Below are 16,676 nucleotides of genomic sequence, written 5' to 3'. Positions count from 1 at the left end.
ATCCGTGAAATCGTAGACCATAAAAATATAACAAAAAATAAAATTTTCATCTTCGGATTTGTGGTGGCGAAACCAATGTTTCGACTAGGCCCAAAATCAGGGTGTTACAACCTAAGCCTAGCCGTACCATTACTATGCTCATATTAGCCCATATTTTCCTTTATTTCACATTATTACTACTCAATTTTACAATTTTACAAACAAGTCCCTTTTTAGGTGTTTTCACTAAAAATCACCTAGTTAAAAGATGTTTATCATACATCAAACATTCATATTCCTCCATTAATCAACAAATTACATGCATGTTACACATGGGTCAAATTTCATACATGAACCCTAGCTCAAAATATAGCAAGAAATGGGTAGATCATGCTTAAAAGACTTCAAAAATACAAAGAAAATTAAAAATGGGCCTTGGGAGCACTTACAATCAAGCTTGGAAATGTTGACCAAAACCCTAGCTATGGCTATTGAGAAATTCGGCTAGCACTTGGAGAAGATGGACACATTTTTGCTTTGATTTTCCCTTTTTATTCTTTTAATTACCAAATGACCAAAATGGCTTTAAGGTTTTTCTGTCAAATTATTCCTATACATGTCTATTTTTGTCCAAAATTATAGAAATTGGTCAAATTTCTAATTAGGACCCTCTAATTCACAATCTAAAGCAATTTCATGCTTAAAGCTTCTAGAATGCAAGTTTTATGTCTTATTCAATTTGGTCCCTAAAGTTCAATTAGACATTTTATGCATAGAATTTCTTCATGATACTTTCACATAAGTATGCATTCATATCATAGACCTCATAAGAATCATATAATAATTATTTCTATCTTGGATTTTTGGTCTCAAAACCATTGTTTCGACTAGGCTCTACATTGAGATGTTACAACTCTCCCCTCTTTAAGGATTTTCATCCCCGAAAATCTTACTGGTAAAAAGGTTTGGGTACTGTTTCCTCATAGTCTCCTCGGGCTCCAATGTAGCCTCTTCAACCCCATGTCTTTGCCATAAAACTTTCACAAGAGCACACTTTTTTTTCTCAATTGCTTGACTTCCCAAGCCAGGATCTTAACAGGTTCCTCACCATAAGTCATATTCGCCCTGATTTCAACCTCTGTCGGTACAATCACATGTGAGGGATCCGATCTATATCGGCGCAACATGGACACATGAAACACATCGTGAATCTTTTCTAACTCAGTCGGCAAAGCCAATCAATAAACAACAGGCCCTATCCTTTCGGTTATCTCATACGGTCTTATAAAACGGGGACTTAACTTGCCTTTTCTACCGAATCTCAAAACCTTCTTCCATGGAGATACTTTCAAGAGTACCTCATCACCGACTTGATACTCAATTTCTTTCCTTTTTAAATTTGCATAAGACTTTTGTCTATCCAATGCCAGTTTCAAACAATCACGAATTACTTTCACCTTTCCTCAGTTTCCTTAATCAAGTCTATTCCATGAATCTTATTCTCCTTAAGCTCAATACAATGGTGTATGAAATTTATGTCCATACAATGCTTCATAAGGTGCCATTTTCAAACTCGACTGATAACTATTGTTATAGGAAAATTCAACAAAAAGTAAGTGTTTTTCCCAACTACCTTGGAATTCAAGAACACAACATCTGAGCATATCTTCAAGTATCTAAATTACTCTCTCAGATTGTCCATCAGTCTGTGGATGAAAAGCGGTACTAAAATTCAGCTTTGCACCCAAAGCTTCTTGTAACTTCTTCCAAAACCGCAAAGTGAACCTCAGATCTCTATTTGAAATAATCGATAAAGGTACTCCATGAAGCCTTACAATCTCAGAAATATACAATTCAGCTAACTTATCGAGGAATAATCAATGTGTACTGGTATAAAATGAGCCGATTTAGTCAATCTGTCAACCACAACCCATACATCATCTTTCTTTCTTGGTGTCAACGGCAAGCCTATCACAAAGTCCATAATAATTTGGTCCCATTTCCATTCAGGAACTAAAATAGGTTGAAGTAAACCTAAAGGTACCTTGTGTTTGGCCTTTACTTGTTGACAAATCAAGCATCTCGATACAAACTCGGATATATCTCTTTTCATACTATTCCACCAATACATTTTCTTTAAATCATTGTACATTTTCATGCTACCCGAGTGAACTAACATACCTCTATTATGAGCCTCATGCAAAATATTCTGAATCAACTTAGCATTCTTCGAACACAAATCCTTCCATGAAACCTCAGACAACCATCAGAATCTCTCTGAAAATTGATTCACTGCCCAACTCACATTGAGTTTTCTTAGCTTGTAACTCTTTATCAACTTCCTAAGCATCACAAATCTGTTGAAGAAAAGTCAGTCTAGCACTTAACTCTACTAGAATTGCACCATTATGGGATAGGGTTAGCCGTGTGTTCATAGCTATCGAAACAAATAAGGACTTTCTGCTCAAGGCATTGACAACCATGTTAGCCTTACCGAGATGATAATCAATCACAAGTTCATAGTATTTTAACAATTCCAGCCATCTTCGTTGCCTCAAATTCAAGTCCTTTTGAGTCATCAGGTACTTAAGACTTTTATGGTCTGTATAGACATGGCATTTCTCTCCGAATAGGTAATTTTGCCAAATCTTCAAAGCAAATACAATACCGGCTAATTCTAGATCGTGCGTAGGATAGTTTTTCTCATGGGGCTTCAGTTGCCTCGAAGCATAAGCTACTACCTTGCCTTCTTGCATAAGCACACAACCTAATCCACTCAAGGATGCATCACTGTAAATTACAAATTCTTTCCCTGATTCTAGTTGCACTAACACTGGTGCCTCAGTCAATAACGCTTTCAGTTTCTCAAAACTTTGTTGGTACTTCTCTGTCCATTCGAACTTAACATCCTTTTGTAACAACCTCGTCATTAGAGTGACAATCATTGAAAATCCTTTCACAAACCATTTGTAGTATCCGTCCAAACCCAAAAAGCTTCTAACTTCAGTTACATTCCTTGGCGGCTTCTACTCAATAGTAGCAGAAATCTTATTGGGATCAACTCGTACACCATCTCTTGAAACAATGTGGCCTAAAAATCCAACCTCTCGAAGCCAAAACTCGCTTTTACTAAACTTGGCATATAACTATTTATCCCTCAAAGTCTGTAACACTATTCTTAAGTGTTCGGAATGCTCTGCCTCATCTCTAGAATAAATCAGAATATCATTGATGAACATCACAACAAACTTATCCAAATATGGCTGAAAATTTGATTCATTAAATCCATAAACACAGCACGAGCATTCGTTAATCCAAATGGCATAACAAGAAACTCATAGTGGCCATTCCTTATTCTAAAGGCAGTCTTAGGCACATCTGACTCCTTAACTCATAACTGGTAATATCTGGATTTGAAGTCTATCTTTGAGAACCATGTCGCTCCTTTCAGGTGGTCAAACAAGTCATCAATCCTTGGAAGAGGATACTTATTTTTGATTGTCACCTTATTGAACTACCGGTAGTCAATGCATAATCTCATGGAACTGTCCTTCCTTTTCATGAGTAATACGGGAGCATCCCAAGGTAAAAAGCTAGGTCTCGTAAAACCTCTACCAGTCAACTCTTGTAATTGTAACTTCATTTCTTTCAGCTCAGTTGGGGCCATCCTATATGGAGCAATAGAGATAGGTGCTGTCCTTGGCATTAGCTCAATATCGAATTCAACTTCTCTAATTGGAGGCAAACCTGACAATTCCTTTAGGAATACATTTGCATACTCACATACAACCGACACTGTTTCAATTTTCAATTCGGATTCCTTTGTATTCAATATGTATGCCAAATAAGCTTTATACCCTTTTATCATACATCTTTGAGCAGTCATTGAAGAAATTACCATTGGTAACTTATTTGCATCATCTGATTCAACTCGAAGAGTCTCACTATTTTCTCATTTCAATTCCATAACTTTCTGTCTACAATTCACTATAGCATCATGTAGTGTCAACCAATACATACCCAGTATGACATCAAATTCATCAAAAAGGCAACAACATTAAGTCAGCCGGAAAATAATGACCTTTAACAAAGGGCATTTCTTACATACTTTATCAACTATCATATGCTTTCATAATGGGTTTGACACCTTAATCATAAATTCTGTAGACTCGATAGGTATATTCATACTAGATGCCAATTTCATACACACATACAAATGAGTAGAGCCAGGGTCTATCAAAGCAATAACATTAGTATCATAGAGAGAAAAATTACCAGTGATCATATTAGGAGAAGTTGCGTATTCGCGTTCGCATATGCATAGGCCCTAGTCGGAGCCCTAGCTTCAGATCTCACTGCTGTATCTTGTGTCACATTCTTACTACCGGACCCATTCCCAGCATTTCTCAAAGATTTTCCCTAGAAGCTGTGCCACACGATCTTGGACTCTGAAATCTTTCTTTCTCCATCATTTCGGGACAATCCTTAGTAAAGTGGTCTAGAGAACCACATCTAAAACAAGATCCTTCGATCACCCTATAGTTTCTAGAATGACGTCTACCACATTGCTGGCATTTAGCCTTGGAAGGTTTAGCGTTACCTACACTTGCTATGTACGCAGCCTGTGATCTAAAACCCGAATTCCACTTTCTATGATTCCCTTATGAGTGTCCAACCGACACATGTGAACGGGAGTACATCTCTCTAGGTTTCTTAGACTGAGATGGCAATGACTTACTCTGATATCTCTTTCTTGTGTCTCTAGCCTCAGACTCGACTTTCTTCTTTTCTTTGACTAATTCTTCGGCTTTACAAGCCCCTTCAACGAGTACCACAAATTCTTTCAACTCAAGAATACCCACTAATGTCTTAATATCCTCATTAAGTCCATCTTTAAAATCTTCTACACATCTTAGCTTCGAGGATACACACTCCCGAGCATATTTGCTAAGTCTGATGAATTCTCTCTCATATTCACTAACTATCATACGGCCCTATTTCAAATCCAAAAATTGCTTATGCTTCTAATCGATGAACCTTTCACTAATGTTTTTCTTTCATAATTCCTCTTAAACGAATTCCCAAGTAACCCTATCCGGTGATACCACAGATATCAACGTTCTTCACCAGTGATACATCGCATCTCTCAACAAAGATATGACACATTTTAAGGACTCCTCAGGTGTATAGGATAGTTCATCAAATACCTGCATCGAGTTCTCTAACCAGAACTCTGCTTTCTCAGGGACTTCATTAGCATTTGCCCTAAATTCCTCAGCACCTTGCTTTCAAATTTTATCAATTGGTGTTCTAGAGAATTTCATAAAATCTATACCTTGAGGCATCACTGGTGCGGGCTGAGGATTTGGAAGAGGTTGAGTGTTCGGGTTCGTTCAAACGAACTCCGTATACCACGCATTCATCATATGAAGGAAGGCCTCTCTGCCTCTTTCTCCTCTATTGACAGTCTTGGGTCTACTCTCAGATAGCACCGCTCCTTTAGTTGGAGCAAGCACGCTACTTTCTACATCATCTGCCACTACTCTGTCGGGATCCATTTGCTATATGAAAACACATTTTAATATTGTCAGGAGTCGTCACCCTATCATTATATATACGTATGGCATGTATAGCTAGACTTCAATATGCTAGGTTAGTCTGAGAATCAACTAAACCATAGCTGTGATACCACTAAATATAACACCCCTTACCTGTATCCGGCGCTGGGACATGGTACGAGGCATTACCAAACTTGTACTATTACATTCATGCAAAAAGTCGGGCTATAAAATTTTTCTTTAAAACAACTTCATTCATACATACACAAATTGTCCTTAATATGGGCCTAGAAAGCCCAGAACAGCCATCGGAAAAGGATCGGGACTAAATGGGAACTTTTAAAACAGTTTGGGAAATTTTCTCTAATACAGAGCCACATGCCCGTGTGAGACAAGGGGTGTCCTCCAATTGTGTAACTCTTTGACTATGACGTTAGCACCAATTTAGGGTCACACGGCCGCATCACATGCCCATGTGGCCAGCCCATGTAGCCAGACCGTGTGGTCAATTAAAATTAAATGAATTTTTCATAAAGAGGTGCAAACTTCACATGGCTAGAGTACATGCCCATGTGGGTAGGCCGTGTCCCTTACACGACCAAGACACACACCCGTGTCTTAGCCCGTGTGTTTACTATTGAGCTTACTGACTTGCAAAAATAGGGCGCAAGGGACACATGGCCATTCCACACGTCCGTGGGACAGACCGTGTGTCACACACGACCTAGACACATGCCTATGTGTCTACCCGTGTGGACAATTTGAAGGCTATTTTCCAAGCCAATTCCCACCCTTAATCACTCATGCACTTAAGCATATTTCATAGCATGCAACATGACATACTTAGACACTCAATATTCAACACCATAGCACTTTCACATCTTTATAATATCATCCTATTGCACATTCCCTTAATCACACCATTTGGGAGCATTTTATACAAACTTCATGCAAATCAACTTAATTATCAAATTTCAGGTTACACATTTATAACTATTGTCATCTTAGGTTATTAAACCATTTTTTATCTCCTAGTATTTAATCTATACATCTTCATACATCCACCAAGAAATAATATAGAGCATCATCAAGGCATCAACACATGCATGCATGAACAATTAGATATTACAACCCAACATGGCTATTACAAAATGAATCATCAACATCATAGGCCTTCACAATTTGGCCAAATAGCATGACACATACCACGAAATGACCAAGTCCGCTATACATGCCATACTCAAAATAACAAATTCACTATACCCAATGTTCTTTTGATAGTGTGATATCGAATGCTCTGACAACTTCCGATCCTTGAGCTAGCTTGGCAGAACTAAAAAGAATGGAAAAGAGAGGGGAGTAAGAATTTAAGCTTAGTAAGTCCACATGCAAATAATATGCAATATTTGTAAACCATAATGATGCAACACATAATAGAACAACCACTAAGATTATTCATCATTCAAGCATTCTAGCTCATTTATCAAATATTCATATATATATATATATATATATATATATATATATATATGAATATACTTTCTCGTTACATATCATCCTTTAACAAGGCATCACTCATGAGTATAACGTACGTACCTGTACATATCCGTAGCATTTCAAATAACTTTACCTTCATTACCATGCCCATATTGGGACTTTCATCGCATCATTCATTTTAATACTCATTGAACACTTAGAATTCTATTGGATACATGGAAACTTGCACATGGGTGCCATATAAACATATGTAGCTGAAACTACTTCATATCATGCAACGCTCATAGTGGAGCTACTCACAGGCTTGCTTGTATAAGCTATCGATCAAGGTGTAGCTCGTATAAGCTACTCATGGGATTGCTCGTGCAAGTGTACACAATCACAATAAGTAATAAAGTGACAAGTAAATGTCGAGTTATCGTACCCACAGGGACTGTGTAAAGAATTATTTATGAATGCTATTTTAAACACTTTGGGGAAAAAAATAAATATTTTGTTTTGAAAAGGGTTATTAAGAAAAATAAGATTTTAAACTAAATAAAAATAAAAGTTCTAATGCACGATTTTCAAAATATGATTTAATCAATATGACATAATTGTGTTGGATTAATTACATTTCTTTAACTTAGAATTATTAAACTCATGCTTATGCTGTTACTAATAAATTCACGGCAACTCGGTAATTCTCTAACTTATGATCATATTCATTCAATTGAACTATTCTCTTGCATATTCGTATGTCAATTCAAATGATTAATTAAATCTAATGAGCATATAAAAGACTATGTGAGGTAACAAGGTATTCTTACCTTGAAACAGTTTAATCACAAAAATCTTGCAAGTTATGCAAGGCAAGTGTATCGCCAGATACATTGCTAATTTAACATTCAGCTACCTTAGAAGAATAAATATGCACTGATTAAGTATTGTGTCAATTAATTACAATTTCAATCCATTTAAATAATTAATTTATTAGCTACCTCACAATTGTAATGCAAGAATAACTTAGGCATGATTTTACTGAATCAAGCATTTTATTGAGGCCTATAACAGCATAAACACAATTTTAATAATTTAAGCAGATGAAATGCAATCAAACCAACAGGAGTTAAATTCGAGCTAAGCTGATTAAATTAACCATTCCAACAACATAAATATTCATATATATATTCATCATAACAACAACAAAAATTAAAGAGATAGGGAATAAGAATCAAATCTGGTGTTTCTCCGTGGCTTGACTAGTTTTCTCTGTCTTCATTCTCTGTTGTCCTCACCGATCAAGGCTGCTATGAACACTTCAATGTTGATCCAAAATTGCTGATGAATACCACTTTTTCAAGAGGAGAAATTGGCAAGAGAGCAAGGGCTTGGAATGGGAAAATGAGAGGAGAAAGTGAGAGAGGAGAGAAGATATGTGAATTGATGAGGGATGCCTTGAATGATCAGGAAAGGGGGTTTTTATAGCTGAATGTGGCAGCTAAAGTTTGCTAAAAATAGCAGCCAAAGAGCCACCCCTTGGCCGGCCATCTATGTGGCAAAGTTGATGACTTCAACTTCGCTAAATATGGCTTGGGGAAAATCTTCAAAGCCATTAATTATGGAGGGGCTAATTTGTAATTTGAGCAAGTCTTCAAGGGCTTCTTTGCAGCTTAAATAATCAGCTAATGAGCTGAATTGGGTCAACACTTGGACAGTTTTGGGTTGTCTTCTTCTTGGCCGGTTCGGTTCACTCGGTTTGGTTCAATCGGACCATTTTTTTCATAATTAATTAATCATAATTTATTAACCAAAATTAAATTGGATATAATTCAATTTTTCGGTCCCCCCTACTTAAGATGAACAATATCCTCATTGTTAAAAGTGAATAGATACTATACACCAGGTAGGATTCTAGAAAAGAGGAGGTGAGTCCAATTGACAACTTAAGTACCAAGCTCTCTCTAGATCCAATCCTAGACATGTATATACCTATTGCCACACTTTATACTTTGTGACTTGTTCATTATTCATGATTTCCATCTCTTGTTTTATTATGTGAAAAATAAAAATTCCTAATTAAACTTAATCCTAAAATGACCTAAGAACAGAAATAAAATAAGGTCAAGATTCCCCCTTTTATTTATTTGTAGACCCTTCTGAATTCGACTCATCATTTACTTCATCATTATTGCCTTTGCATGAATCGCTTCGCTCTTTCTTTGATAATGCGCTTCGCTGTTTCTTCGATAATGGAGTCTATAGTTCAAATATAAAATCTGGAAATTTAGGCACAAAAATAAATGGGTCATTGTAAATTTTCTTAAGAGCACTTCTCATCGAGTCATCCCTTATTTTTGAGTATCTCCAGTAAGCTTGTTGCTACCATTGCATATGTTGCATCATGTCCATAAACTTTGATAGCTCATCTTGAAGATCTAGGCTAGGCAGTTGAGCTCTGAACATTGAAGTTTCGTCATCAGGTTCAACTTCTAGTTCCATTGGTTCCACCTTATCCGGGATTTCAGCCGATTGCATTGGTTCGATCTCGTGGGATCTTCTTCTCCTTCAGGATCCTCACTTTCTCCAGTTTGCTGCTGTAGAATAGAATCCTCAGCTATTCGATAGAGGTCCCAATCTATGATTGTGCCCTGGCTATAACCTGTCTTCTTTACGTTTGCAAGAATTTTAGCTTTCAAACACAAAATTATTATCGTAAAGGAAAAGTAGGCTGGGCCAGAATGTCTAACGGCATAATTTTGCATTTTGTTTAGGATGATTTTTCCCACATCAATGGTCTTTCTAGTTAAAATTGAGTATAATAGGACCATTTGTTCTAATGAAATCGTAGTTCCATGTGAACTAGGCATAAGGCTGAAACGGATGAAATAGAACCATACCTTTTCAAGTGGTGTCAACTTTTCTCTTCGACAAGTATGGATTCCTTGCTTTCACACAGTCCACTTAGAACCTGGAACTGTAAGTTCCTCAAGAATTTCTTGCAAATCTTTAGGCTCTATATTGCTCATTAAGGAAGAATATTCGTCGTTTTTGAAATCAGGCAATTCAAAGAACTCATTAATAGCGTTTAAAGTTATTGGTACCTTGATTCCGCGAACTGGAACTTTTGTCAACTCGCTTGAGGTTAAATTCGCATAGAACTCGCGCACTAATTCCTCATCCACACTAGGTCTCTTTTCACAAAATAATTCCTAATTGAAGGCTTCAACAACTTGATAAATATGTGCCATAAAGTCTTTGTAGTTACTCTCTTTCAATGTAAAGCCTTTCTCTAGATGTATCTGTTAATTTTTGAAGATACTCTCGTATCTTGCTTTGGTTTCTTCACACTTGTTTTGTGTTTCATCAATTTGGGCCCAGGCATGAGTTCTCTTGCGAGGCATGATTAACCTGAACAAAAGATGGGAAAAATAATTTTCTCAAAAATTTAATTAATAAAAATTATTAACGATTCAATAAATTGAAAAATTAATTATTAGATAAAATTAAAATTAGAGAGCAAATTCAGTCTTACCTCCTTTTTTTAAGAACTCCTAAAAAATAATTAGAAAGCAAAAGAGATCAAAAGTATGGGTGACGGTGTGTGCCGTTTGGATGTGCAACGTAGCTAGGTCGTGCGGGTTTGGTGCGTGTGGGAGCAGTGTGCGAGCTGGGCTGGGATAGCAAGTGTAGCAGCATGGAGCGGCCAGTGGCATGCCTATGTGCGAGGGCTACTGGGTGCTTGGGCATGCAATGGAGCTAGGGCTGTTGGGCAATGCTACTGTAAGGTGCTGTTAGTCGAATGAGGCTATCAACTAGGGGCTTGTGGCACTTAAAGGTTTGGGTGTTTTGGGGTTTTGAGTGATAAATGATGAAGAAGGTTGGTGGTATTTATAATGAGGGAAATAGGAGTCCGAATAGAATTCTTAGAAAAATTTAATAATTAAAAATTCTAAGTTTTAATTCTACTTAGAGTTAACAACAATTAATAATTAATAAAATACATATTAAATTATTAATTGCTATTAATTTATTAAGATAAAACTTATCAAATAAAATATGATTAAATTAGAACTAATCCTAACTCTATATATAGTTGATAATAATTAATAGATATTATAATGGATATAATTATATATTAATAATTATAATCTTTTTATTAAACTAAAACATTTATTCTAGAAGCCTTTTGAAAATATTAACAAAAAGAGGCATTTAATTTTTATTATTTTTAAAAAGAGCAACCAAATTTTAAAAATAATTTAATTAAGTCCTTAATAAAATTTGAAATTGAGTTGCAATTTAAAACTTGGATCAAAATTGACCCTTTTATTTGAAAAACCAAAATTTAATTTTCTATTTAGGAATAATTTCTAGGAAAATTATGTTAAAATCAATTCCCAGGAAATATTGGAGGAGTCACAAACGGTCCCGCTTAAGTTCCAATCTCCTAGACAGAATTTATTTAAACATACTAATCCCAAAAATATACCCTAAATCATTTGTTAAAAAGGAAAATAAGAAAATTTAAACATATGATAAAATGAACGAAATTTGATTTCGTTCAATCTTATCTCCCCAGTAATGTTTTAGACGCTGAGCATTAACTTGAAAATTACCTCCCTTACCTTGGAGTTCAACAACTCCGTATGATAAACGCGATGAATCGTAAATGGACCAGACCAACATGATTTTAGTTTACTTGGAAAGAACCTTAAACTGGAATTAAATAACAAAACTTGCTAACCTGCTTCAAATTCACGAATTCAAATGTGCTTTTCATGCCATTTCTTAAGTCTCTCCTTGAGTAATTTGGCATTTTCGTACAAGAACATTCGGGATTCCTCTAGCTTATTGAGTTGGAGCATCCATTTCTCTTTAGGAAGCTTAAGATCCAAGTTGAGTTGTCGAAGGGCCCAGTAAGCTCTGTGCTCTAACTCCAAAGGCAGATGACAGGCTTTCCCAAAGATCAGCCTGTAGGGTGACATCCCTAAAGGTGTCTTGTATGTTGTTCTATAAGCCCATAAAGCATCATCTAGTCTTTTGGAAAAATCTCGTCGGTTTGGGAAAACTACCTTCTCAAGTATGCCTTTGATCTCCTTGTTTGCCAGTTCAGCTTGCCCATTCGTCTGCTGATGGTAAACTATAGTGACCTTGTGTTTTACTCCATGTTTATCTAATAACCATTTCAACCACTTGTTCACAAAATGGGACCCTACATCGCTGATAATAGCTCTTGGGGTTCCAAACCTTGTGAATACGTATTTATGAAAAAAAACTTCATTACAACCTTAGCATCATTTTTCGGATATGCCTCTGCCTCAACCCACTTAGACACATAGTCTACTGCTACCAATATATACTTGTGACCAAAAGACGGAGGGAAAAGACCAAGAAAGTCAATACCCCATACATCTAACAATTATACCTCAATGATATTTGTTCGAGGCATCTCATTTCTGTTGGTGACATTCTGACCCTTTGACATCGATCACAACTCCTTACGTAAGCATATGTGGCCTTGAATAGTGTTGGCCAAAAGAATCTGACTTGCAATACTTTGGCCGCAGTACGAGTACCTCCGAAGTGTCCCCCACTCGGAGTTGAGTGATAATGGTATAGAATCTTTTGTAGTTCTTCTTCTGCGACGCATCTCCTGATTATTTGATCTGCACACTTTTTAAACAAATATAGCTCTTCCTAGAAATAGTACTTCACATCGTGAAGAAACTTTTTCCTTTGATGATATGTCTTATTAATCAGCATCAAACCACAAGCTAAAAAGTTAGCAATATCAGAAAACCAAGGGGTATTATGGATATGATTTACCTTCAGTATGTGTTCATCTGGAAACGTCTCTTGAATTGGTATAAGAGGAGAGTTCCCTTATTGCGGCTCCAATCTAGACAATTGGTCTGCTACTTGGTTTTTCACTCTCTTTTGATCTTGAATTTCTAGATCGTACTCTTGAAGTACAAGTACCCACTCGATCAGTCTTGGCTTAGTGTCTTTTTTGGCAAGTAAATACTTAATTACCGAGTGGTCCGTATAAACAGTCACCTTGGTAACTACAAGATAAGATCAAAACTTGTCAAAAGCAAACACAATAACAAGTAACTCTTTCTCTGTTACCGTATAATTCAGTTGAGCTCCTATCAGAGTTTGACTTGCGTAGTAGATGGGATGAAAAACTTTGTTCCTTTACTGACCCATGATAGCTCCTATCGTGAAGTCACTTGTGTCACATATCAATTCACATGGCAAATCCCAGTCTGGTGTGATGATTATGGGTACCGAAACTAATTGACTCTTCAAGCCATTGAAAGCTCTTAAGAACTCTTCATCAAATTTGAACATCGTCTCCTTCTCCAATAATTTGCATAAAGGTTTAGAAATTTTGGAGAAGTCCTTGATGAATCTTCGATTGAAACTGGCGTGGCCCAAAAAGCTCCTAACACCCTTTACATATGTTGAAGGTGGGAGTTTCTCAATAACATCTACCTTTTATTTATCAACCTCAATCCCATGTCTCGTTATCCGATGTCCTAGAACAATCTGTTCTCGTACCATGAAATGACACTTTTCCCAGTTGAGTACTAGGTTTGTTTCTTCACATCGCGTTAATACCTTCACTAGATTGGCTAAGCAATCGTCATAAGTATCTCTAAATACTGAAAAATCATCCATAAAAACTTCCAAATACTTCTCAACCATGTCAGTAAAAATAAACATCATACATCTTTAAAATGTAGCAGGTGCATTACATAAACCAAATGACATGCGTCTAAATGCAAATGTACCGTACGGGCAGGTGAATGTTATCTTATGTTGATCTTCTGGTGCTACTGTAATCTGATTATACCCTTAGTACCCATCGAGAAAAAAGTAATAGTCTCGCCCTGCAAGTCTATCCAGTATCTGGTCTAAAAATGGCAAAGGAAAGTGTTCTTTCCTAGTCGCCTTGTTCAGTTTCTGGCAATCCATGCCAATTCTCCATCCCGTAACCATTCTAGTCGGTATCAACTCATTATTCTTGTTTTCAATAACCATGATACCTCCTTTCTCGGAATGCACTGGACCAGACTTACCCATGAACTGTCTGAGATGGGGTTGATTAGACCCGCATCTAACCCCTTGATGATTTCTTTCTTAACTACGTCCTTCATGATGGGGTTCAATCTTTGTTGTCTATTGACCATCCCTTTTTTTCCATCTTCTAGGATAATCTTTTTCATGCATACAGATGGACTAATTTCGTGAATATCAGCTATGGTCCATCCGATAGCCTTCTTGAATTGTTTCAACACCAAGATGAGTTTATCTTCTTGCTCACTAGTAAATTCTGCTGAAACAATCACAGTTGGAGTAGAAGCGTTAGCTAAATAAACATATTTTAGATGTGAGGGTAGTACCTTGAGTTCTAGTTTAGGTGACTCCTCGATTGACACTTTTGATTGAGCATAATCCCTTTTCTCTAATTCTAAAAATTCAAAACGGGATTGCGAATTAAATCCCTTTTGATTAGCTTCTAAGAACGCTAAGTGTTCATCCTCCTATTCATCATTCGGAGGATCTGATGTCAAAATTTGTTCTAAAGGATCCTCAACATAGTTGAGCTCCTTCTCCACTATTAAATTTTCTAAATCGGATACTGCAGAACAATCATCAATTTTGTCAGGAAATCGCATAGACTTAAAAAAGTTAAATGTTACCTGATCATCCTAAACACGCATAGTAAGCTCACCCTACTGCACATCAATAAGGGTCATTTCGGTTGCTAAGAACAGTCATCCTAGGATAATTGGCACTTCTTTGTCTGCTTCAAAGTCTAGAATAACAAAATTAGCAAGAAAGATAAATTTATCTACGCGTACGAATACATCCTCAATTTTTCCTTCTAGATGTTCTAAATATCGATCTGCTAATTAAAGTGTAACCATAGCATGTATAACTTTACCTATCCCCAACTTCCTAAATATTGACACAGGCATCAATTTAATACTCACACCTAAGTCACATAATGCCTTACCGCAATATGTTGCTCCAATATTGCAAGGTATGGTAAAACATCTAGGATCCTTCAACTTTGGGGATAATTTGACCTTGAAGATTACACTGCATTCCTTCGTCAGAGCTACCGTCTCAAATTCTCCAAGTCTTTATTTTTTGGATAGGATATCCTTCATGAATTTGACGTAGTTTGGCATTTGCTCAAGTGCTTCAACCAACGGGATGTTGATATGAAGTTGCTTGAGTATGTCTAAGAACTTCTTAAATTGAATCTCCTACTTCTACTGTTGAAGTTTTTGAGGGTAGGGTGGTGCTGGTTTCTTTACTGGAACTAGTTGATTTGTCTTCTATGACAATTCTGCATCTAACGAAGTTATTAGTTGATCAGAATTAGCTGGTTCTGAAATTACCTTGTCTAGTTTTCCAGAGTCTGGTTCTTGTGAAACTGGAATTTCAACACTTGGTTGAACTTCCTCTAGATTTTGAGCGTCAGCTTGCTCCTTTTCAGCTTCGTTGGTGTTGGGCTCTACTGTCTTTCCACTCCTCAATGTCAACGCTTTGCAATGCTTCTTTCCTGAATTCCTCGAATTCTCTATTTCACTAGGTAAAGCACCTGGTGGTTGGTGTCTGAGTTCAGTTGCAGGCTGGCCCATTTGGTTTTCCAGGTTTTTCAATGTAGCTACTTGGCTTTGGATTAAGGCATCATTCTTGGCCATGTATGCCTTCAACAAATTTTCTAAGCCATTGGATGGTTCAGCTTGGGTTGGTTTCAGAACTTGTTGGAGAAAACTAGATGGTTGGGTTAATCTAGGTTGGACATAAGTATTACTGGTTCCAACCCCTTGTTTGCTCTAGGAAAAATTCGGGTGGTTTCGCCACGATGGGTTATAAAAATTGGATTGCAATCCTTGGCTTCCTCAATTTTGGTTTTGGTTACTTATGTTTTACATGGATTCTGGGTTTGATGGACATTCTTCGAACAATTGTCCTTCCTCACAATAGATATAAACTATATTTTCAAATTGGTTAGGTGGTTGTGCTGCAAAACTGTTAGACCCATGAGTAGTAAGATTTTTAAGCATTGAGGATATTGGGGACACTTGAGATGTGAGTGAAGTGAGAGCATCTACTTCATGTATTCCAGCAGCTCATCTTTCTGATGCTGCTCGATTGGTTGGCCATTGATAATTGTTGCTGGTAATCCTCTCAATGATTTCATATGCCTAATTATAAGACTTAGAAAGGAGAGCACCGTTAGCAGAAGCATCAACTACCATCCTCGTGTGAGCATTAAGACCATTATAAAATGTCTCAAGTTGGATGCAATGTGGGATTCCATGATGAGGGAACTTTCATAATAATTCTTAGTACCTTTCCCATGCCTCATACAAGGACTCATCATCCATTTGTTGGAAAGTAGTGATCTCGTTCCTCAACTTAGCATTCTTGCTAAGCGGGAAATACATCATAAGGAATTTTTCTGCTAACTCTTGCCATGTGGAAATTGAATTTTGCAGCAATGAGTTCAACCAAGCTCGAGCTCTGTCCTTTAGTGAGTACAGGAATAGCTTCAATCGTAATGCATCTTCAGGTACTTCGGCTAACTTGAAAGAATCGGTGACCTCCATAAACAGTCTTAAGTGTAGGTGAGGA

At 36.8% G+C, this 16,676-nt stretch overlaps 1 non-coding gene across 1 annotated transcript; it reads left to right on the top strand.

Moving 5' to 3' along the window:
- The first annotated feature begins 16,355 nt into the window (after positions 1–16,355).
- On the top strand, positions 16,356–16,462 carry LOC128279999 (small nucleolar RNA R71). Its single transcript, XR_008270181.1, has one exon. It is a non-coding gene; the product is annotated as a small nucleolar RNA R71 (small nucleolar RNA).
- Positions 16,463–16,676: the final 214 nt, after the last annotated feature.

The sequence above is a fragment of the Gossypium arboreum genome, chromosome 8 (assembly GCF_025698485.1).
Source record: "Gossypium arboreum isolate Shixiya-1 chromosome 8, ASM2569848v2, whole genome shotgun sequence".
Lineage (NCBI taxonomy): Eukaryota > Viridiplantae > Streptophyta > Magnoliopsida > Malvales > Malvaceae > Gossypium > Gossypium arboreum.
The sequence above is the reverse complement of the archived record's forward strand: the minus strand, read 5'-3'. Positions and strand labels throughout refer to the sequence as shown.